Source organism: Panthera onca, chromosome C2, assembly GCF_046562875.1.
Source record: "Panthera onca isolate mPanOnc1 chromosome C2, mPanOnc1 haplotype 2, whole genome shotgun sequence".
NCBI classification, from domain to species: Eukaryota; Metazoa; Chordata; class Mammalia; order Carnivora; family Felidae; genus Panthera; species Panthera onca.
Genome location: NC_138347.1, coordinates 61,376,703 through 61,402,383, shown reverse-complemented (window position 1 = coordinate 61,402,383; position 25,681 = coordinate 61,376,703). Strand labels below are relative to the sequence as shown.

Sequence of the window (25,681 nt, the reverse complement as noted above, 5' to 3'; positions counted from 1 at the left end):
AACAAACTGAAATCAAATAAAAGTTGAGAAAGCCACATAAAATGAAACACAGAGAGAAAGACAATGAGAGAGAATAAGTCATAGAAGCAGAGGGATACATCAAAATGGGCATAGAAATAGAGGACACAAACCTTTTACACATCTATATACACACAAACATAGATATATGGAGAGGTGCACTGATGAAGGCATAGACAGAGATTAAAAGTAAATGGAGACACCTAAAGAAAATGTAGGCTAGGCATACATGCAGAGGCAAAGAAAATGACAGTCAGATGTATATACACAGTGGTATATAGAGTGAAATAACATAAAAAAAAAATACAGCACAAGCACATGTGGAAAAAATCTACACACAAAAGTACAGAACAGAGAGATGCAAGATAAGATATGCAGAAAGTAGACTTAGCAACATGGGGACAGGCAAAGTCAGAAAGGAGGCTTTCATGAATTAAAACTCTCTAATATGGTTTTTAAAGATACACTTACTAAGGCCTTTTAAATTTATGTGGCCTTATCATCCCTGGTAGCCAAAGTTAATATGTCCTGCTTTTTCTCCTGCAGGTCAGATGATCTAAAATCAAGGATTGGATATAATCACAGACTTAGATTTCCCTCTTTATTTTGAAAAAACACAAAGAAGTACTCTACTAATAACACATATACAAAATAAAACAAATTCTTATTTTAGCTGTTCCACCTAAATATATAAATAATTCATTCATTTTCTTTCTTCATTTAGACATAGTCATGAAACATGAAAAATGACTTTTAAAAATGATGTGAATCCGGGGCGCCTGGGTGGCGCAGTCGGTTAAGTGTCCGACTTCAGCCAGGTCACGATCTCGCGGTCCGTGAGTTCGAGCCCCGCGTCAGGCTCTGGGCTGATGGCTCGGAGCCTGGAGCCTGTTTCCGATTCTGTGTCTCCCTCTCTCTCTGCCCCTCCCCCGTTCATGCTCTGTCTCTCTCTGTCCCAAAAATAAATTAAAAAAAAAAAAAAAATGATGTGAATCCTATATAGAGAAACATAGGTCTCAGCTGCTTCTTTTACTAAATCCTAATCCCCACATGATCCTAACAAATCTACCATTTTCTGAATTACTGCTGGGAAGGAGATGAAGAGAAAGAGCTAAAATAACAACTGGGAATCAAGCATCTGAAGAGATTACAGTAAGGTTAATCTAAATTGTTTATAAAGCTCCCTTCTCGGAGAAGGAAGAAAGTTCAAACACCGCTCACTGGTTATTATAGCTACCCTACTATTGAGTTAATCAAATCAACTGCATGGAAAGTCTATCAAGCACTCATCAATCAACTGTTATGAATGACCAAAAACAAACAAACAAAAAGACTTAACTAGAAAACCATCAATTCAGCCTTGCTATACAGACACCGCCAAAGTATTGCAGGGACTCATAAATATTTTGAAATATGTTTAAATAATGTGTCCTGACTGCCAGTAAAATTTTTCCAAGCAAATGTTATTGAAAATGTTTGGGCTATCCACAAATGTTTTTATAAGCATTCCTACCAGGCAAGTACTGAAGCCTCAGAAAAAATTCTGGCCAACAGGAGAATTCATAAGAAAGAAGTGCTGAGTAAAAGGTGACCTAAGGAAATGTAGTCAGGAATATCCGAGCTGTTGGGAGGGTTCAAAAACAAATGCGTGCTTCATGAAAGCTTCAGAAACAAATAGCTCTGGCTAAAAACAAACATTTGGACAGTGAGGACACACCCAACAAAAATGTTTGTTTGCTGATACTAACATTTTATTTGGCACGTATTTGCCAGAGCAGAAGCGGGCAAAAATAAGATAAATGCAAACATCTCACAGAAGGCAAAATCACAGTAAATTTATAAGTGTAAGAAATAGAACATTTGTTTACTGAACATAGAGCAAAAAATAGATATTTATGGCTTATTTAAAGTAATGACAATTTTACCAGCATAAAATCAGAAGCAAAAAAATTCTCTAAATATTAATTCTGTGGTACATTACTGTAGCTTTTACATGCGGGCAATGCTGCATAGTTCTTTTCAATTAGCTCACATAACAGTTCTCCGAGATCAGCTGATGATAAGTATTATTATCCCCATTTTACAGATGAATTATACTAGCTTGATAGGGCTGTTCCTTGTCCCTTATATCACATTTGCCTCCCCCCAAAATATTTATTTTATATACTATTACCAATAGTTATTGAGAAAATAACCTGCATGATAAAGAGAAACTAGGAATTGTAGGAAAATATAAAAGCTTATTTATTGGTGCATTTCTTTATAGTAATTTTTAGAATGCCTGCTGTCCACTCTTTGCTTTCATCCTATGTCATAGTCACCATCATAATAAGTCTTAAAATACATAAAATCCTATTCATTTTTTTTCAATTTTCTCCCTTAATTCCTGATCTAACCAGGCCCAAATTCTAAACGTTGTATACAGAGGCTCAGGTTCAGATAGTTTTCTCCGCACTTCACTTTGCACTTCAGTTTTCTGGTCTCCTTTCTGCTTCTCTTTTCCCTCCTCCCCTTAAATGTAGTCAATTTCATAGGTTCTGGTATTACCTTTTTTCTCCCATGTTGACTCCTTTGCTAACTCCAACTTCTTCCAGGCTTCATGGTGGGTTGGAGAGAGAGAAAGAGTACCTTTATTTCTGGCCCCATTTGTCTCACAGCCTAAACCCTACATTTCCAACTGTATGGAAGAGATCTCCAATTGGTGTTCTCCATTAGTAGATCTAACTCAAAACGTCTAAACGTATTCATCAACTTCCCGCACAATAAGCTGAATCTCCTCCATTTCCAAGGATGGCGATACCATCAACTATAGTCTGAATGTTTGTATCTCCCTAAAATCCATATTGAAACCTGATCCCCCATGTGATGCTATTTGGAGGTAGGGACTTTCAACATGATTAGGGTCAGGAGAACTAAGCCCTCAAGAATGGGATGAATGCCCTTACAAAAGAGACCCCAGAGAGCTGCCTTGTGTCCTTCCTACGTGAAGACACAGTGAGAAGACAGCACAAGGAAAAGGGCTCTCGCCAGACACCAAATCTTCTAACACTTTAGTAGTAGGCTTCCAGCCTACAGAACTGTGAGAAATAAATTTCTGTTGTCTATTAGCAACCAGTCTATGTATTTTGTTACAGCAGCTAGAGCAGACTGAGGCATCACCCTTCTAATCACCTTTTAGAAACCCCTCTAGCTCCCAGTGTCTATACATCCAATTGCTAAATCCTATTGATTTTACTTCCTCAATATCTGTAACACACATTCCTCTTTATTCTCACCAACACTATCTCAGTTCAACCACCAATCATCAACTGAATATCGGCTTCCCTACCAGTATTACTTCCTCTTCTGTTTTCCATCTCTTATTTTGCTTGCTGCTATAAAATTAATCCTCCTAAGCAATGCCCCACATCCCTGTAGTAAACTGAAGCTCCTTGGACCTCTATTCCTTCAGGGTTTTGGTAGCCACGAGGAGTTAGAACTCAGCTTCTAGGACTTACCATGTTTTCTTTTACTCCTCAAAATATGGATTTTGCAATCCAGCCAGAGGTATGTTCTCATGGGGTGGTCTTCAAAGTGCATTCCATACTTTTCAAATTCTGTGTTTATGCTCAAGGTCTTCATTTGAATATTGGAGTGTTTCAAACTCTCTTATTCACTTATCCAACTTCTTGCATTCTTTCTGATATAAACTAGTCATTATATATTTGGGGTATTATTGCATAACATTGTATAATAACCTTATTCTTTTAAAATTAGGTCATAAATAATTCCCCATGTTATTAAAGCTTTTCAAATATATCATTTTCAATGACTTAAGTAATTTCTCACTTGCCATTAAACATTTTCCTATTTATATTGTTAAAATTGGTTTTGCTATTATAACCAATATTGTAGTGAAAATATTTTATTATATAAATATTTATTCACATCACAGATTAATTCCTCAGGTTAATTTCCTAGAATTATTTTGAGTTAAAAGGTATGAATGTTTTTAAAATCTCTTTATACATGTAGATGGTGAAAATGTTTTCTGTAAAAAGAGTTTTGATTTAAAAAAAATTTTTTTTAACATTTATTCATTTTTTGAGAGACAGAAAGAGAGCACAAGCAGGGGAGGGGGAGACATAGAATCCGAAGCAGGCTCCAGGCTCTACCTGTCAGCACAGAGCCCGAGCGGGGCTTGAACTCATGAAACACGAGATCATGACCTGAGCCGAAGTTGGACGTTTAACCGACTGAGCCACCCAGGCGTCCCCAAAAGAGTTCTGATTTAAACTTTTCATCAGAACTCACATTTTGGGGCGCCTGGGTGGCTCAGTTGGTTGGGCATCCAAATTCAGCTCAGGTCATGATCTCACGGTTCCTGAGTTCCAGCCCCGCGTCGGGCTCTGTGGTGACAGCTCAGAGCCTGGAGACTACTTCGGATTCTGTGTCTCCTTCTCTCTGTGCCCCTCCCCCACTCACACTCTGTGTCTCCTTCTCTCTCAAAAATAAAGATTAAAAAAATTTTTTTTAATTAAAAAAAAAAAGAACTCACATTTCATTTGTGAAATGACTGTTTTCTCCAAATCCTTGCCCACACTGGAAATTATCACTGCTTTTAAATTGCCCTATTCCAGAAATTAAAATTGGGACTGTATTATTTTGAAATTTGCATTTCCTTGGTTATTGATTATAATAGGAATTATCATTGCTGAGTTTTAATGTTTTTATATATTTCTCAAGTGTTTGTAAATCTTGTTTTATAAAATTCTTGTTAATATTCTTTGTCCATTTTTCATGAGAGTATTTATCTTATTCTGATTTTATTACAAATATTATTCTCTTTCTCTGAACTGTGCACCATGTACCTGAATTTTTTTATATACAAAATAAAAATAAATTTTAACGTAGGCAAATTAATTATTTGATTTTTTTCATTGCTATTATTTTTTGAAAGTTTTTCTTCCACTACAATACAGACTAAATTTCCTAAATAACATTCTTATTTGTCCATTTCTCTTTAACCACACTCAAATCTCCACCATCTTTCTATTTTTGCCTTTATATTTAAATCTTTATAATCTCATCGATTACAGTAGTTTCCTATCTCCCAGCATACTTTTCTAGCTCCATTCTAATTTATTTTTCTGAGGGAAATCATACCAATCATTTTATGGATGTTAATCTTACTGGGTCTTTCTCCAGTTTAAAAATCCCCAGTGACTTTCCATTGTTCTCAGGGTAAAAACTAAGACCCTTCATGAGAATATATGCACTATGGTACTTGCCTAACTCTAACTGCCTATCTCACATTCTCCCCATTGGTTTCTATCTCCAGCTGGCTTAATATCTTTCCTTCATTCACATGGAGTGTTTACTTTGTCCACTATGGTCTTTTTAACTCTTTTCCCTCCTGTACCTAACTAACTAAAATCCTTGAGGGCTTCACTGAAATACCATTTCCTCCAGTAAATCTTCCCCAACTCACTCAGTACATTGTGTTGTAATTGTTGTAAACAATAGCTACATTCTCCAATAGACTGTAAGCTCCACGAGGACAGGGATTAATGTCTGACCTCCTCCACACTATTCTTAGTGCCTACCAAAGTGATGAGTAGTATGTATTAAAAGAAAAAAATGAGAGTGTATTATTTTACCAGTGCTACACTATTTTAAAGACTTCACTATAGCTTTATAATATATTTTACTATCTGGTTGGATATATCATCAAATTTATTTTTTTTTTATTTATTTTTTTTTTTAAAATTTTTTTTTTTTTTCAACGTTTTTTATTTATTTTTGGGACAGAGAGAGACAGAGCATGAACGGGGGAGGGGCAGAGAGAGAGGGAGACACAGAATCGGAAACAGGCTCCAGGCTCCGAGCCATCAGCCCAGAGCCTGCCGCGGGGCTCGAACTCACGGACCGCGAGATCGTGACCTGGCTGAAGTCGGACGCTTAACCGACTGCGCCACCCAGGCGCCCCTCAAATTTATTTTTAAAAAGTAGTTTGAGTACCCTTGTCCATTTATTTTAACAGATAAGACATTTTTCCCAGTTCAAGAAGGAATATTATTGGTATATTTAGAATTACTTTGAAATAATAAATACATGTGGGCAGAAAAAACTTGATGTTTGGCCCTCTGATCCAGGAGCACAACATACTTATTTAAATCTTATTCAAATCTTTTATCTCCTTATTTAGAAAAATTGTTCATATAGATCTTGAATTTTTTAAAATTTTGAGATATTTTATGGGTTTGTTGTTATTAAGAAGGAGATCTTTCTTGTATTATAATAAACAATTTTATTTGAGTGAAGTTTTACATTTAAATAATTTATTGTGAAAGTAATAAAGAGAGTTCTTCTTTACTCCACACCCAGTTTCCTCTGCTATTAACATCTTACATTAGTATGGTACATTTGTCACAATTAATGAACTGATACTGGTTCATTATCATTAACTAAAGCCCATGTTTTATTCAGGTTTCCTTCGCTTTTACGTAATGTCTTTTTTCTGTTTCAGGATACCACATTATTATCAGCAGTCATATCTCCTACAACTCTTCTTGGTTGTGATGGTTTCTCAAACTTTCCTTGGGTTTCATGACCTTGACAGTTTTGAGGATTCTGGTAAAGTACTTTGTAGAATGTCTCTCAGTTGGTATTTATCTGATATTTTTCTCATGATTAGACTAGGGTAATGTGTTTTGGAGAAGGAATCCACAGAGCTAAAGTGGCATTCTCATCATGTCATATCAAAGGCACATATTGCCAATACGATTTATCACTGTTGATGTTAACCTTGGTCACCTGGCTTGAGGTCATGTTAGTCAGGTTCTTCTGCTGTCAAGTTACCATTTTTGGTCTTCTTCTCCACAATCTACTCTTTGGAATAATCTCCCTTTATATTTTTAACTGAATATTTTTATATAAGTGAAGGTTATTGATTTTAGCATTTATAGACTTTTAAAATATATTATAAAGATTAAACAGTTATCAAAACATTTAGCAATTATAAAATATCAATGAGAATGACCAAGAAAATATAATTTTTTAATCCCATTTTACAAAACCATACTTTATTTTGCTGTGGTAAGCAGTATTTCTATAATTTCTGGAAATACTAAAATTGTGATTCCAATATTTTATGATTTTATAAAATAAGAATAAAAATTCATGGCAAATGCCAGGTTATAAGTCCCATGGAAATCCATTTTGAATAAAATTTGATTCATTTAGAAGCATTGATCCTGTATATGACAAAAAGCAATCTATCCAGCTCCATGCCTAACGTGCTTATTGTGGTAGATTATATGACTCTTCACCAAATATTTCAGTTCCTCTCTGTATCAGTTAACTATTGCCACATAAGAAATTACCCCAACAACTTAGTGGCTTAAAACAATAAGCATTTAATATCTCAGTTTCTGCAGATCAGGAATGTGGAAGCTTAACTGGGTCTTCTGCTTCAGGGTCTCACACTGGGCTGCAATCAAGTTGTCAGAGCTGAAGTCATCTCAAGATTCAACTGAAGGCGAATCTGCTTTCAAGCTCATCAGTGATTGTTGGCAGGGTCCAGTTCCTTGTTGGCTATTGCACTTAGTAGGAGGCTCTCAGTTTTGTGTTGGCTGTGGCCGGAGGTCACTCTTAGTTCCTAGTCACACGAGCTTCTCCAACATGGCATCTTGCTTTGTCAATGTGAACAACCCAAGCAGGCAAGAGAAAGAATGAGAAAGTGCCAGCAAGAAAGAGAGTACTAGCAAGATGGAAGTAACAGTCTTGTTACATAACTTGATTATGGAAATCATATCCCAAAAGTTCTGCTGAATTCCATTTATTAGGAGCCAGTAACTAAGTCCAGGCCACACTCCACGGGAAGGGATGACACAGGGTGTGAGTTCCAGAAGACAAGACCATTAGGAACCATTTCAGAAGTTGCCTGCCAAATCATCTCTGTGATGTTCTGCTACATGAGGATTATGCAGCCCTATCTTGTTGAACTATGTGACTTGCTTTGGTTCATGTAATCTAGGCAGAAATAAGACACTTTATAATGTTTCAAGCATTTAAAACCTTATGTTATGAAAACTACCTCAGAGAGGCTGGAACTTCTAGAATGGTGGAGTGAGTAGCTTGGCAAATCCTTTTCCCCAAAAGCAACAACATTGCTGGACATTAAAAATATATATTCCCAACTATGAAAATTAACCAAAGGCATACAATTAACTAAGAAACATCTGTTCAAGAAAAACTACCAAACCTTGGGTAAGAACAGTGGGGTTTATGGCATTTTAGCCAAGGGAGGCTCCACCACCACCCTCAGGGCAAGCAGGCCACGAACACTATCATCTTCACTGCCAGAGTGGACTGACTTGATTTGGAACAGAATGGAAAATCTCCATGCCCAGGGCACTGTCAAAAACTTGATGACAATTGGGAGGGACAATATTGCAGGTAGTCTTAAATTGTGATTAAGATTAGGGCAAGCAACAGACTGCCAGACTTGTCAGAAATATAATGGGGAGATTTAAGGATGATACAACTTTCTTCATACTAAACCACAGATTAACTCAAAATGAATCACAGACCTAAATATAAGAACTAGATCTATAAAACTTCTAGAGGAAAATATAATAGAAAATCTTCATGACCTTAGGTTAGGCACAGAGTTCTTAGATGTGACACCAAAAGCATACTTTATAGAAGAAAAAAAAGTTCATAAATTGGATTTTGTAAACCTTAACTTTTTTTGTGTGCTTCAAAAGACACTAAGACAATGAAAAAACAAGCTACGGACTGGGAAAATCTTCCCATCATATATTTGATAAAAGATATTATTCATAATATATGAATAACCCTTAAAATTCAATAATAAGACAACTGAAAAAAAAACTGGTGAAAGATTTGAATAAATATCTCACCAAAGATATGGTTAATACACACATGAAAAGATGCTTAATCACATTAGTCATTTGAACTAGAAAATGTAAATTAGAACTGCAGTGAAATACCTTTCCATATCCATTGGGATGGCTATAATAAAAAAGACAATAACAACTGTTGGTGAAGAGATGGAGAAAGTGGAACCCTCGTGTTGCTGGTGGGAATGTAAAATGGGTAGTCACTTTGTAAAAGTTGGGCAGTTTCTTGAAAAGTTACACATGAATTTATGTTACAACCCAGCAAATCTACTTCTAGGTATCTACCCAAGACAAAAACACATGTCCACACAAATCTTGTGCTATGGATGTACACAGCAGCTTTATGTGCAATAACTGAACACCTGAAGCAACACAAATGTCCATCAACTGGTGAATAGATTAAAAATGTGATACATCCATACAACAAAAAATTATTCCTTTATAAAAAAGGAAACAAACTACCAATACACCCTACAGCACAGGTGAACCTTAAAAACATGGTAAGTGAAAGAAGTCAGACACGGAAAATATATATTGTATTCCCTCGTTAATAAAGAATGTCCCTAAAAGGCAAATTTTCAGACAGAAAGCAGATTAATTGTTGCCTACATCTGGGGGTAAGAATGTGGGTTCACTGCAAATGGGGACAGGAGATTTCTTGGGAGTGCTAAAAATGAAATGTTTTAAAACTGGATTGCCATGATCAGTTGCACAACTCTGTTAATTTATTAAAAATCATTAAGTTGTTTACTTAGAATGGGTATGGAAATTATACCTCAATAAAGCTCTTTTTAAAAAGTAAAAAAAAAGTCTGTGTGTGTGATTTAAGTCTCTCTTCTGTGTATCAAGACGACCATTTATGTTCCAGACAAATGCTGTTTCAACAGCCTGGGTTGCAAAATGAAGACATACGTGGAACAGAGCTATAGGCAAACCATGATGGATGTGAACAGAAAACAACTTTTGTCATTGTAAGCCACCAAGATTTAGGCATAATAGAGCCTATCCCAATTGGCACATTTAGTTTTCTAAGAAATAAAATGTATTATGACATATTTATGTTAGATTCTTCCATGAAAATTTTTCATTTAAGGAGTAAAATTGTTACAAAATGTGTTTTTTGTAGTTTCATAACATAATTTTATGATTCTTTAAATTAAAAATACATAACTTTCTGCAACGGTTAGTGTTTCATGCAACTCTAAATCATAGGACAAAATTATTTATACATATTTGCAAAGAACCTTACTTAGGGATGGGAATATCCTAATAAACAAAGTTGACCCCGCCCCTACCTTCACAAAGCTTATAGTCTAAAAAACTGTATTGTCTGTATGCTTTGTATAACCTATTAGGAATGGATTCTAATTTTATTTTCATATTAATATTAATTCATTTTTTAAAATAAAGAAACTAGATGATTATCCTTTCAGTCTAAACTTCTGTGACTATCACTTTTGACTGACTAGGTAATTTTTACATTAATTTGTAGTCATTTTTTATTTCCACCAGCAGGTGGAACCCTTTAGATTTATTTTATCTCTTACTTTAAACAGCAATATCTGTCTTGGGGCTTTCATTTTTAAGAATTACTGTTTTCTTACACTTAATATTTATTTCTAGAAGAGAAGTAAATTATAGGAGGCAAGAATGGTCATTCCACATTCCAAAAAAGTCTACACGAATAGAATCCACATCAGCATATTCAATTAAAGTTCTAAGTTCAGGGCCACTTTGTCATAGAATACTTGGGGTAAATGCTTAGGATAGATTCTGTACTTCAAATGGAGAAAAAATATGTACAAGCTAAAATTGAAGAGGCTTCCTTTTTCTAGACCAGCAGTTGGCAAACTTTTTGTAAAGGATAAGAAAGTAAATATTTTAGTCTTTGTGGGGCTTAAGGTATCAAAACTACTCCAGTCTGCTGTTGCAGCTCAGCGCAGGCAGCCATAAACAAGGAGCAAAGCTGTGTTCCAATAACACTCTTACATAATAGGTGGGCAGATTTAGTCTCTGGGCTATAGTTTGCCCACCCTTGCCTCAGGCCAGTGGCTCTCACACTTGTGCATGCATCAGAATCACCTAAGGGGCTTGTTAAAGCACAGATTTCTAGGCCTCATCTCCAGTTTCTGATGAGGCAGGTCTCTGGAAGGGCTCAAGGAACTGTATTTCTAGCAAGTTTCCCAGTGATGCTGATGCTGCTGGTCGCAGAAATACGCTTTACTCAGGAGCCCCTACTCTGGGCAATATTTTATAATTTCTGCTGCCTTGTTTTTGGAACATTTTAAAAATAGACTCTTTCTTAACATGAACACTATAAGATTTCCTAAAGACATCATTTGTTAGGGGAAAAAAAGGTTGCGTGGGTGGGAAGTAAGACTGTATTGTGACTTCTGGCTCAGTCCTCACCATCAATTATAGTGCTGAGGTATTTTGTACTTGAGAATGATGCTATACAAAATACATCCTGGGGCGCCTGGGTGGCTCAGTCGGTTAAGCCTCTGACTCTTGATCTCGGCTCACAGGCAAAACTACACCACAGTGTGGTACTCCAAAGAATGGTCTAGGGACAGAGCTCTCCAGTGTCATGGCAGCCTCTTCTCCCAGCACATAGCACAGGTGAAGTCAAGCCATGGTTGCTGGGTTGAAGCAAATTAGCAGAGGGAAAGGGTGGTTTAGCTTCCACAAGAAGCCGCAAATGTACTTCCATGGCTATAGCAGCCCTCACCCAAGAAAATTTCTCCCTGAAGATCGAATAGAGAATGGTCAAATTTTATAAATTTCTGCTTGCTTGGCTTTGAAATTTGTTTTTGACAAGCTTATGGAGAAACCATGAAAGAATCTCGTTGCCAGGAAAAAATGAAAACACAGAAATGTTCTGTGCTGATAGATAACTGAAGGTCAGGTGAGAAAGAAGCTGTCCCTGAAGATTCCAGGACTGATAGAAGACAAACTATGTTTGATTCTTCCTCTACTCCCATCCCATGGACTTTGGACTCAACACTGGGAAACCAGGGGTGTAATTCCAAAGTGATTAAGTTTCCACCACTCAGCAGAATGCAGTTTGAAAGTTGAAATTAAGTTCAGGTGAGAAATAAGAGATGAAAGTTATATTTCTTGCAAGCTGGCTGTGTGGACTGAGACTCAAACCCAAACTCCTATGGTTTGATACTTTACTACCAGGTATTCCACCAATCACTGTGGCTCTAGCCTCCATGGAAAGGATATTCAGAATATTGTGGAAACAATATTGTGTTCAACTGAGTTGATGGCTAAAGGAAGCCCCGATAATTGATCCACAAGGTCATATCCCTGACAGCCTGACCAAATTTATAGAGAATAACAGCAGCAGAACTGAATTTTTGTATTTATATTTTTTGCTTGAACTTTATGATGCAAAACATAGAACTGTTCTGAGTTATTTTAACATTAAACACATTCGTCCTTGGAATTGGAAAATGCTAATGCTTTCCTATGTCCATATGCTGAATAAAATTGAGAGTAAACAGAGCTAGCATATTTTGGGAATTGCTACTATCGTCATCAAACCAATTAAAAATTCACTTCAAGGTGGTTATTATAGTAGTATTTGTTGTTATTTATACGTCTGAAGAAGAGACACTTCTGTGGTGGTATACTTTACTACATATATTAACAATAGAAAGAGAACCAAGAAAACTTATCCATTTCATAAATGCCAGAATTGTTTCTTAAAGTCTAAACTTTTCAAATCAACATCTTAAAGATGAAATCCTTTCTGCACCATTGTAAGCTTAACATTTTAAAATAAAATTATGTGTATGGTCATAAAAGCATAACAGATTAAGAATGATAATGTTTGATTGTCTGACTCATGTCTGCATGAGTCTTCATTTATTTGACCAGATTGCCATAGCCTACTCATAAATTAAAAAGCTTTTAAGGAATTAATAGTACAGTTTGTCCTAGACTATAACACAGTTTACAGTTTCTAACATATTTACCAGTTTAAAGAAAAAAAAGTTCTGTGGTAACAACCTTACTTCTATTATGCCAAATATTATCGAAAAAGATTTTATAGAAAAGACTTTGCTAGGAATTTCCTCAGCCAGCTAGCATTTTTCCATAGTTAATAATTATTTTTACATAAGAATTTTGTCTCTTCAACAACAGAGTAAATACATAGAAGACAGAGAAAATGTTGTACATTGCTCTTTATAGCTCTAAGCATCACATACTTCTGTAGGGTTCAGCCATACTTTGTGCCTGAAAAAATTTCATTCTATGTCGGGAAACTTAACATGTACTCTTCTCTTTCTCTTGAAGGCACACCAACCACTGAGTACCAAAAAGTGTTATTAAACAAAGTGTTATTTAAATAAAAGCAATTAAAGGTATTAAATAGCGTGTGAGGGGAAAATCACAGTAGTGGCTATCATGCTTACAAATGCCTCAAACGTACTAATTGTGGTCATTCTTGCCATGTGCCATATAAAGTGGTAGATAGGAAAAGTCTCTGTGTAGTCTCAACCTTCAGTTATGTTGAAATTCCCAGCCAGCCTCAGAAAGCCAAGATCTTTCACCAGAGGAAATCCCATTCTTGAGTCCTGGATTTTTGCCCAAGTCACACCTGAACTCCATTTATACTTCCTGATCTCATCAAATATCTGTGTTGTCCTGCATTTTCTACAGCTCTCCATGAGCATTGCTTAACATTATGGAAAGGTATGAGAAAGTCTTGGCTACCAATATATTTGCCATTCCAGTAGATGCCTGGCACTCCTTCCCTTGTGGTTCTACTGCCTGGTTTTATAACCACTACATTAGATTTATTGGCCATACTTTTTAAAGCCTAGAGTACCAAGGATTGAGGTCCCTATATATTGTATGTACTCACACAAGAAGACACATTCTTCCTTATTGGAGATTTTTGTTGTTGTTGTTGTTGTTGTTGTTGTTGTTGTTGTTTAATCAGTCTTTTGAGTTGTTTGCAATATCTTTGTCTTGGGCTTTAAGGGAACCACCTCTGGAGGAAAATCTGGGACACCTGGAGCCATTCCCACAACTGCACTCTGGTTAAAGCTTCCACATCCTCAGACATATTTTGAAGAAATAAGGGAAGTCTGTGGCACTTTGACTGCCTGCCATTCTCATAACCATTCTGGTTAAAGCTACCATATCCACAGACTTATGTTGAAGAAATCTGCCTGTGTCAGTTAGCTCTTGCTGTATGACAAAGAACCTCTAAATCTCAGCAACATTTAGCTCATGTATCAGTGGGTGGGTTGACCAGAGGTTGACTGATCGGGAATGGACCAAGGGAAGTGAGCCAGTTAGGGAACTTACGCTCTGCATGTCCCTCTTTCTTTTCCTGGGTCCAGCAGTCTGGCTCACATCTGCTCTTTCTGTGGCAATGACAGAAGCACACAAAGATAAGAAAAATGCAGGTCCCTCTTGACTCAGGTTTAGTGCTGGCATACTACCATTTCTGCCTCATCCCATTGGCCAAAATAAGCCATGTGGCCACACCCAAAATCAAAGAATGAGAAAATACATTGTACCTCTTTAGCAGGAAGAATGTGAAGTCTTATGGCAAATAGCACAGATACAGGGAAGGGTAAAGAACTAGGGTCATTAATGCAATTTATCACACTGCCACAAGGTTTTCTTTACCCACAAATTACCTTGCTACAAGGCCCAGGATTACACTACCTTTGCATCGCTGAGTTATGAATTAGCATTGAATCTAACAGCAGCTATATAGCCCTCATATATATGTACTTTACTAATGGTAACTATTATCATTGGGGTCTAAACGCACATTAGATCTGACCAATGTTTCAAAATTCTGAAAGGAATAAGTCTAGTTCTCTAACAATTACTAGTTGTGTGAACTTGAGGAAGTTTTTAAACCTTTCTGTGTCTCATTTTTGCCATCTGTAAAATAACAATGAAAAAAAAAGTATCTACTTTATGGGATTATTGTGAGAATTCAAAGAGATAAACATTATGTGCTTAAGTCAGGGGTCAGCCACTTTTTCCGAAAAGGGCCAGATGGTAAATATTTCAGCTTTGTAGACCATAGGGTCTCCGTTGCAACTTCTCAGCTTGGTTGTTGGGGGGCAAAAGCAACCATAGGCAATATGTAAACAAATGGGAGTGGCTGTGTTCCAATAAAAACTTATTTACTAAAATAGGTAGCAGGCTCGATTTGAACTGGGCCAATCTATAATAGTTTGTAGAGTACTGACTTAGAAGGTGCATGACACATAATAAGTACTAAATAATTTTTGGCAATTTTTATAATTACTCTTATGTCACAGCAGGTATGAGGAAGTAGACTCTAAACTGATGAACAGAAGATTCCTATGGGACTTTAATGTTTGGTTTAGTTGCTTTCCTCCATAAAGGAAGATGATGGTTCTCTCTAGCAACTTACAAAGACCAATGAAGAAAATGGAAATCTATACAGGTAACAGTTCCTTTACCTCCTATTAGAAGTCTTGCTGCTGTTGAAGAACTGCCCAGGAAAGGTACATAATCTTGCCCAGTTTCCAATATATACCAGAGGCCCCTGAAAGATCTCTTGAAAGGACAAGTATACTGTATTCTTTTTTTTTTTTCCTTTAACGTTTTATTTATTTTTGAGACAGAGAGAGACAGAGCGTGAACGGGGGAGGGGCAGAAAGAGAGGGAGACACAGAATCGGAAGCAGGCTCCAGGCTCTGAGCCATCAGCCCAGAGCCCGACGCGGGGCTCAAACTCACGGACCCCGAGATCGTGACCTGAGCCGAAGTCAGCGCTCAACCGACTGAGCCACCCAGGCGCCCCATGTATACTGTATTCTTTATGGTGCCTAGGGGATCCTACAATTCTGACAAATGTGGAGGAGCAACCAAAACTAGTTTAGACTCCCTCACAAACTTTCTTCAGTGTTAAATTCTAGAGAATTTCAGCTAAGGATATCAGCAGCTCAGGTTTTGAAGGAAGGAAAGTCAAAAAAAAGCCCCATATGGGAAGAGAGGCTTGATACTTTCCTTGGTATGAAAGGGACACTAAAATGAACAATTGTTGTGGCGTCTACACAGCACTCCTTTTCTGAGTATTGCCTCCATCAAACCCTGCAACCATAAATTTGCAAAGAGAGAGATGCTCCATTTCTAAAATGAGATCCATATTCCAGGTACAGTTGACTTGTTCTGGGGTGGACATTTGGTCCTAGTTGGGCAAATGGGTTCTTGTCCTAAAAATTTTGCATCAGGGATATAAACAGAATATTTCACATCTAGGTGCTTGGACTAACCATAATAGGCAAATACATATTTGTTGGAAAACATAGTTTCTGCCAGTGGATGGGGAGGCAAAGGAAATTTCTCGGTACTTCTCCTGGAGTGGGAAGAAACTGCACTCCCTAATTCTTTCTATTTGCTGGGGATTCTCCCCTTTCCTCCCTTCTAGTTCATGTGAGGATGACAATATAGCTAGTGTATGCTTATCTCCACTTGGAGATCACATCTCTGTATAAAGACCCACTCAATTAGTAGGGGGAAAAAAAAAACTGCTCCTGGCTTCACCTCCACAACTAGAAAATTAGTCCTTAATCAGACTAATTAAATGCTATAAGTGTTTTTGGGCTCACAGTCAAATTTTTAAAGTTATATTAAAAATGTGTCCCAGTTACTATGGGTAAAGATAAAGGCTGTTTTGTAGCTATTATTCAGGCAGTGCAATACTTTTATATTAGAATCCCTTCCTCCCTACTCTCTACAAACTAGATTCTTGTTCACCATTCAGGACACAGTTCAAATCCCTATTTGCCATAAAGTCTCACTAGGCTAAGAATTCCATATTAAGTACTCCCTTCTTTGTTCTCACACTGCATTTATTAGTACTATGCTTAACTGCTGTCTTTCATGTTGTTTTGCTGCCCTCTGCCACACACTCACAATGCCTTGTGGAAGAGGCAGCCCTGTGTCCTTCACAAATCACTCCTCCCCTCAACTCCAACAAACAGCTGGCTCACCTATCCTTTTGCCAATGGCTGGGTGAGAATTACCCTCTCCCACTGGAAAATACTAGCTCAGGCTAAGTGAGGTTCTAACAATTAGCTAAGTCAAAGAGATTCTCTCTCAGGAATCTGAACCCAAACTCTACAAGAGAGTGGGGCAGAGAGAAAAACAGAGAAGAATAGACCCAGACAGTAGTCATATCCCATTAATGGTAGAGCATTGGTGCTGGGGTCCTATCAGCTGCCTTGAATCCAGGACAAGCGTCCAGCTCTTGTATTTCTATGACTCTGTGGCATGGATCTTTACCCTACAGCTCCATGAGATCCCATCTCTCTTATTAGATGAATTCTAATGACACCCGCACCCCCACCCCCACCCCCAGTGAGTCCCTATGATTGGAAATGAAACTAACTAAAACACTAGCCATTTATTATTTGCTCTCTTGTGTCTTTTGTTGCAAACTGCATGCCTGTCTTTACATTTATAGAGACTATCAGTTCTTTGAAGGTGGAGACATTATGTATCTTCCCAAAGGAGCTAGCCCAGTCTTCAGACACACTGAAACCCCCAGGAAGAACATATTAAATTCGAGTGACATCCAATCCCAATATTCTTCCTAAAGCCAACTTAAAAATTATTCTAAATGTATCTGTTACATGCTATTTTCAATAATGACGCTGAATTCTTTCTTTCATATGTAGTATGTCCTATAAGACTTCTTCCCAGACAGCAGAAAGAACAGAACAGTATATAGAATCTATTATTTTCTTCTGCATTTAATTTACTTACACTAGAGACAGAGAAACAGCCATCAACTTCCTTAAACCACTAGTGTGTATTCATAGCACCAAATGATCTGCTGGCAAAACTTTTCACCCCTTGGTTCCTTGCATAAATAAAAACCATATCTGGAGGTGAAAAAAATACTACGAAGAAGAAGAATGAGAAATGATGGCAAGCCAGAAAAGTACCAGGTAACTATATTGCCAGTTGTTTGCACTCCCCACAGTTAGCCACACCCACCTTGGGGAATAGAAGTAGGGGGTGGGGTATTATCTCTCAGCCTCCATCTCCACACTGCATTCTGACAGCACACCAGAGGCTCATTATATATAAGTTTACACAGTAACTCTACCAGGCTTTAGTTTTCCTCAAGTCTGTGATGTTATGACATTTCAAACTATTAATCTTTAATAGAAAAGATAAATCAAAGGCAGGTTACCTTGGAAGGATTTTATTTAGCAATATTCTTAAATTACATCTCATAACTTTGATCCTTCCCTGGAAGTCTATACTTGAATCTGAAACTTTCACAAAATTTTAAAGCTTTACCTTTTAATATACTCAACAAAGATGCAAGGAAAGAAATCATGTATTTTTAAAATATATTCAGGATCAAATTGCGTGTACTATGTTTTTGTAATTAAAAAAGAAAAAGAAAAAAAAACACAAATGTTCTTCCTAAAAGCAGGGACTATTCTCTGTGTTGTTTCATTAGAATTAAGTCCCTATATCAGCCACCATTGCATTTCTGCCCTTTGAAAACCGTGCTAGTTCTAGCATTTTATGAAAGGATTGGGAGAAACTGTCATTTTCTACCAATTTTTCCTAAAACATGATTTATTCTTTTCCAGCTTTTGTTTCCAGAAAAACAGACATTGTTTCTTTCTGTGCAAGAAATGCTATTGCTATAAATCTCAATTTCCCCCTCCCACTGGAAAATATTACCTAATCTTTTCATACTCTAAATAAAAATTCAGCTGTTAGTACTCAAGAATTTTAAAATGTTATTTTTCTAGTCTGTGTGTCTATGGCAGTAGACAAGACTAACTTCCATTTAGAAGTTAAAATGGAGCAAGTGGAGATGTGATTTGGAAGTATTTTATAGTACACAGCTATTGTTTGGACTGCTCTCAAAATTCTTTTCTGCCTATGAAGACCCATTCACTCTCTTCAGTCAAGTGGGGCCTAGATGAGCCTGAGCCAATGGAACTCTCCAATGGGAAACTCCTTCAACACTTTTGCTGGAATAATGAAGAACTATTCATTCTGTCCTGTGGGTATTGCCCTCCCCAGTATCAATCTCACTTGTCACCTGTTACACAGAAGGCATTTGTCTTGAGTAGGACTGTTACCCACTGTCCAGAGGTGGGTCTTGAGTAGTATAAGCCAATCAGAAGAATTCCTATCCCTGTAGCCCTAGATATTGGTTCCAGGATGGGGGTATGACCTAAGCTTAGTTCTCACAGAATGAAATGCAGGATTTCTATCCAATAATTGAGGAGAAAGATTTGTTCTCTTACTCTGATTGATGAGCTATAGATCTGTGAGGCCTAGAAAGCTATGAAGGTCTAAGAAAATCCCAGAGAGCTTGATTGAATCCATCTAAAACTGCACTACATCTGGACTTCTATCTGTCATGTGATCCAGTACATTTATTATTTAAACCAGTTTGCACTTAAGATCATGTATGCCTGAAGTTTTCATTACCACATCTGCCATTACATGGAGATGGCCCACCCAAGAATAAAGCCAAAGTGAAGAAAAGAAGAGCCAGGAAAAAGAGCTGGAGAGACTGAGTGCTGGTAACAGCAATGAGGCTCCTCCTTAATATGTAAATTAATATAGTATCCCTTCTTATTGAAATTGATTTGAGCTGGGTTTATTCTACTTGCAAATGTGGACTCCTGACAAATTCAGTAGTGTTTCTTATTGGTTCCAATACTGAATTATTATTCCATCGTAAAGGCCATCATAAGAACTAGATGTGAAAACAAAACAGAGATAAAACAAATACTATAATCTTTCAGAACTAGGTTCTGAATATAATATAATATAACCATTGGTCAGAACATCTTAATTTAAGTTGTCATTCAGGCAAAATTACCAATTTGCTACTTTAAGAGATAGTACTAACTAAAAATTACAGAAAAAGTTCAAAAATGGCTTAGATAAATTACATCATCCTTTCAATACTGATTGGGGCTCGTTCTATATGCTCCCATTGGATGATTATTATCTATTTTATACTCCAGGCTCCAAAGGACACTCAAAGCTTCCTCTCTCTCTCCAAACAACCATGAATAAAGAAAGATTGCATGGCTCAAGGTCAAAGGTTCTGCTGGTCTCCAGTGCTAAGGGATAAAACTTCTAATACAAAACAAGAGGTTTGACATTGCTATGGCTTTATTCTTCTTTCTGCAGTTATTATTTTTGAAATCTCCTCTTTGGATGCTATCTTTATGGGGAAGGATCCTATTCTAGACTATTCTCTCATGCATCTATCATTGTCACATGAATTTTGGACCCTTCTTTCCAAGAGTTTTTCTACTCCCAGCACCCTTCACCTCTCACAAATGGACAGAACGAACATCAGAGGAGTCAGACTAGAAGGCCATAAGCTCAATGGTTAAAATACAGATTGGATGAGAGAGAAGCTGTATGAGATGATACTTCAACCAGCCTATCAAAAAAATATTTCATGAAGCATGCCTGGGTGGCTCAGTCTGTTAAGCGTCTGACTCTTGATTTCAGCTCAGATCATGATCTCACAGTCATGAGACTGAGCCGCGAGTCAGGTTCCATGCTGAGCATGCAGCCTGCTTGGGATTCTCTCTCTTTCTCTGTTTCTCTGTCTCTCTTTCTCTCTCAAAATAAATAAGTAAACTTAAAAAAAAAAAGAAAAAGAAAAACAAACCTAATGAATCAATTCTATCCCACAATAAAGGATATCTCAACAGAAACCTAGATGTCAGTCACTGTAAACTATTTGACATTCCCCAAAAATTCACTATGTTTTTAAACATGCTAAGCCTCAATTCTTCCTGTATTTCAGTGGAGATAATAATTGTACTTAGCTCATAAAGCTATGGAAAAATTAACTGTATATATAGTCCTTAAGCATGCAATAAACATTCAATAAATGTTAGGTTTAGGACATACCTCCACCATGGCCCTTATTAGACTGCAACAGAATTAACATGCTTCTTTCAGGAGATTGTCTGATGCATAATGGTAATGTGTATTTATGCATACAATATTTTGCAAAATTAGGAAGTTCTCAATTGAATTTTAGAGTTTAAACTTTGGCCATGAAAGAAAACAGGAAAAAGACTTTCATATTTAAATCATATTTAAATCATCACATATAAATTCAAATAACAATGTAATAATGTGCTGATTTTCAAGATTTGTGCTTTGCATTCCTTCTAAATTCAAATGTTGTATCATCTCTGAATTTGAAGGGTAGGTAGTAGAGAATGCAAAGAACGCAAGCACGATCCAGTGTGTACAGATTAAAGTAAATCAGAGTGTTCCCAATGAGAATCAGAAAACAGGTCTAAACGTCTTTCCTTTTCTTTCCCTTGGTCTCTGGTCCTCTATGAAGAAACTCAAGTTTACCTCAGGCATATGTACTACTTCTCCTACACTACTGATATGGGAAGCACTAAAATATCTGAGGATATACAGGAAGCAGAAGAGCTAGCAAGGGTTGTGAGTCTATGCTCCTGGACCTTTTATTTACAGGGAACCACTCATTTGCTTGTCCCCCAAATCTAAATCATCCAAATTTCCTGAGAATATAACCACTTATTGCAAGTGTTTAGTTCTTATGTGCTTTGAACAATACCAGTCTTTCAATGAAATCCTTCAACAAGTTTAAATCTTTCTGCTCTCAAACAAGCCTTCCCCCTCCCAGAGTCACTACCAGCCATAATGAAAGATGTGTATGGATCCATTGAAAATTTTTCATTTAAAATGACACTCTCTCAGTCTCCAATTTTGGACATTATTTGCAAAGTGTATAGCCCATGAAGGCTTGAAGGAAATGGTAAAATTAGAAGGTGAGGAAAACATTTTTCATGATGACTTGTTTAAAAAGTAGGAAAAAATCTTACCTTGTGGGGGAGTTTATGATCTCTAAATAGGCCAAGAAAATCAAGTTAAACATAATATACTTGCATATTCTTAAACAACCAAGTTTACTGTATATCTATAAAAGGTGCTGAAAATAGGCATCATATTTTCATATATCCAGTCTTCAAACTTAAAAGTTTATTGTCATTTCCCCCTGTGGCTTCTGTACTTGCCAAAGATTTTTATGAGGATAGCTGCTTAAATCTGATTCTCAGGAAGGCATCCTGTTTTGAAACTCAAAATGTCCTTGGCATTTAGAATATCATTCATTTAGGTGCATTTCATAAACTTGGAAACATGAAAATTCTAACTAAGATGTTGAAGAAACAATGGAGTTACTTTTAAACCAATCTTCTCTGGAGATTTAATACAGAGCAGATTAGTTTTCTGCACAAATAGTTTAGGGATACACAATTTGAAAAAAAAAATCTCTAATTTCCTTTATGCTTTTCTCTACTAGGTGATGACTTTAGTATTTCCTTATGTAGAGGCATGATCCATTTTTTCTGTAGGGTTCACAAAGATACTGACTTCTGTCTTTTTTTTTTTTTTTTTTTTAATTTTTTTTTTTTTCAACGTTTATTTTATTTTTTGGGACAGAGAGAGACAGAGCATGAACGGGGGAGGGACAGAGAGAGAGGGAGACACAGAATCGGAAACAGGCTCCAGGCTCTGAGCCATCAGCCCAGAGCCTGACGCGGGGCTCGAACTCACGGACCGTGAGATCGTGACCTGGCTGAAGTCGGACGCTTAACCGACTGCGCCACCCAGGCGCCCCCTGACTTCTGTCTTAAAGTCATATTTTTCAAGAAAAAAATAAGTCACCAAAGGTCTTTTTATTCCTTTCTGCCAATTACAGATAGACAATAAATAAATAAATAAATAAATAAATAAATAAATACATACATACCTACATACATACATAAATAAATACATAAATAAATAAAATAGCTTAGAGAGTGCACTTACTGAATTTGAGGAGGGGCATAAAAAAGGATCTTGGTGAAATTCATGGACTTGTGAATTCTTGTGACTCTAGATTTCTGGCTGTGATTCTGGATTAGACTCCAATGCATTTTCCATCAGCCTGTGAGAGAGAGTGTAATTAATCTTTGATAAACTGAGCTATTTCTAGACTGTTGCATGATTTTGAAAGATCTTAAAAGAATAGCTTTTAGGACTGTTCTTTAAAAAACATTTAGCAATGGAGAAATCCTACTTGCCATCTCCACCTCATCCACTCTAATGTCTATACATTAGGAAATAGTCCAGAAATCCTTGGGCTATAGAAATTGAGTGTTTCAGTCTTTGGGTTATAGAATTGCTATGTAAAAATACATATACTCAAGGATTGTTGTTAAGACTTAAGAAGTTATGTTTAGACTATTAGGTTCCATTTCTAAAACAAGAGCCCTATATTCCTTGGGTTTTTTGAGAGTATATAGATCATAGTGCTTAAGAGGCCTTCTCTGATAGGATGAATATTTATCCTTCTCCCAGAGATGTCCATAATCTAATCCTCAGAACCTTAGAATATGTCACAGAACAAAGGAGACCTTACAGATGTGATTAAGAATCTCAGAGATGGGGAGAGTATTCTGTATTATTCAGGTAGCCAAATACAGTCACCAGGATCCTCATAGGAGGAAGGCAAGAGGGTCAGAGTTAAAACAAGAAGATATTAGAAGCAGAGAGAGATTGGAATGCTATGCTGCTGGATTTGAAGATGGAGGATGGGGCTTCATGGTTCCATGGATGCAGGTGGCCTACAGAAACTAGAAAAGACAAGGAAATGGGTTTCCTCCTAGAACCTCCAGAAGGATCAAGGCCTGTGACAACCTTGATTTTGACACACTGAGATTGATTTTGGACTTCTGATGTCCAGAAGTGTAAGATAATAAATTTATGTTTTTTAAGTCACTAGGCTTATGATAATTTGTTACAACAGCAAAAGGAAACTAACATATCTCTAGTAGCTTTCTAATGTATACCAGATCTATGGACATTCTTTAACACTGAAATGGTCCACACGTCAACATTGAGGCATTCACTGAACAATGGAACCTTAGAGAGGGAGAACTTTCCTGGGTAAATAATATTTAAGAGATTATTTTTTGACATTATTGTAAACCTTTCCCTAGCCAAAAATGTGATTTATTGATTTATCTAGTGACAGAAATTACAGCAAGTCTTAGGACAATGAAGGAAATAATTCCATCCTTACCTGAGGATTAGAACACAAAGTTTGGAGGAAAGGGCTTGTTCTGGCCCAGCATGTGGATGAGGCAGGAAATCTTTCTGATGCCACCACCCATCCACTGCATGGATGCCAAGAGTAAACTATCTCTAATTTTTTTTTTTTTTTGGGAGATCTCTATAACAAAATCACTATAAGGTTTGAAGTCTAGGCTCATGGGTCCATAAATGATACTAACATAGGGAAAGAGGTTTCCACACCATGCCTGACCCTTAAGAAACCAAAGTGGGACCAGCTCTAGTGACATATGTGTTAGGCACTCTATCTCAGAGAGAGATCTGTCAGTTTTGAAAGCAACATTGGATGGAAGCAACAGAATCAATGGAAACCTTTCCTAGTGAGTAAATCAGATGTTTTGGTCATGATACGAAAGCATGAATGACTGTCATAACTTAGTAAGCATCTCTGAGAATTTTAGACTTATCACTGGGATATCCTGAATTGGAATGAAGGACATCTTTACTCTATTAGAGGATGATTACAAATATTTAATTTGAATATTAAAGGACAGGTAAACTGGTTTTATATGTTCAACATGGTAAAGTGATATATATTATTCATAGGGGTTCCAGTTATGATAGAGTAACTTTTAGTAGACTAATTCTGTGCCAGAAACAACTATAAAAGCTGAATAAATTATAAATATATAAAATACTTGAAGACAATCGATGCAGACAGGGTTTGAAGGGCTATGATTCCTGAGAAAAGAGAAGCACAACAAGGTGAACTTGAAAGTCAGTCTGGCCTTTTCCCCGAGCCATTTGCTAGTTCACAAAGTGGGGAATAGAGTCTGAGTAGAGACCTACAGGCATGATGGGACAGGGTCTGACTCTGCCAAAGTGGTTGAAACTTGAAGGGCAAATTTCAGAGAGGAAGGATTGACCCAAGTAAGGCCAAAATTATGCAGGTGATTTATCTTGAGAAGCTTGTGGACTTTAAGCTATATATGCAGAGAGTAACTTCAAGAAATCCACCAGAAAACAGCAGCTGTAAGGCTACAGCTGAGCAGAAATTTCTTGCTTCAGGACAGAGGATGGAGTTCAGAGACTGCTAAAATAGAACCGGTAAATACCAAGGCTTTCATTTGAGACCCTAGAAAGGCTCTGCCTATGGAAATAAACCTGTCTCAAAGGGACATTCCTAAATAAACACTAACACCAGCCTGCATCAGGATCAAAGTGATCTGCCTACACTCTTCTGCCTTCCAGAAGAAAACTTAATCTTCATAATTGTTCATCACAATAACAGCATTCAGTAAATAATTATATGACATACTAAAAAAACACGAATGAATGACTCAAACCAAGAGAAAGACAACAGAAACAAGCCTACAGGTGTGGGAGTTTTACTTAAATAAGTATGTTCTAAATAAGTTTAATATGTTGGAATAAGAGGAAAAGCTGGAGAATTTCAGCATAGATATGACTTCATCAAAAGGAATCAAGTGGAAATTCTACAACTGAAAAATATCTGAAATTAAAACTTAAATATTAAATGTCTGCCTCCAGGCAAGATGCAGAAGATAGTAACAGGCCATAACTCCCACTTGAACTAGAAAAAAAAAAAAAAAAATTACATACATTACCAAACTGTAT

At 36.9% G+C, this 25,681-nt stretch overlaps 1 long non-coding RNA gene across 4 annotated transcripts in view; it reads right to left on the bottom strand.

Moving 5' to 3' along the window:
- The window catches only part of LOC132684177 (uncharacterized), a 406,296-nt gene that overhangs the window by 373,554 nt on the left and 7,061 nt on the right, over positions 1-25,681 (bottom strand). For all 4 annotated transcript variants that reach the window (XR_009612601.2, XR_009612599.2, XR_013557914.2 and 1 more), the window contains exon 2: positions 22,799-22,916. This is a non-coding gene — a long non-coding RNA (uncharacterized LOC132684177). The remainder of the gene's footprint in view (positions 1-22,798; positions 22,917-25,681) is intronic.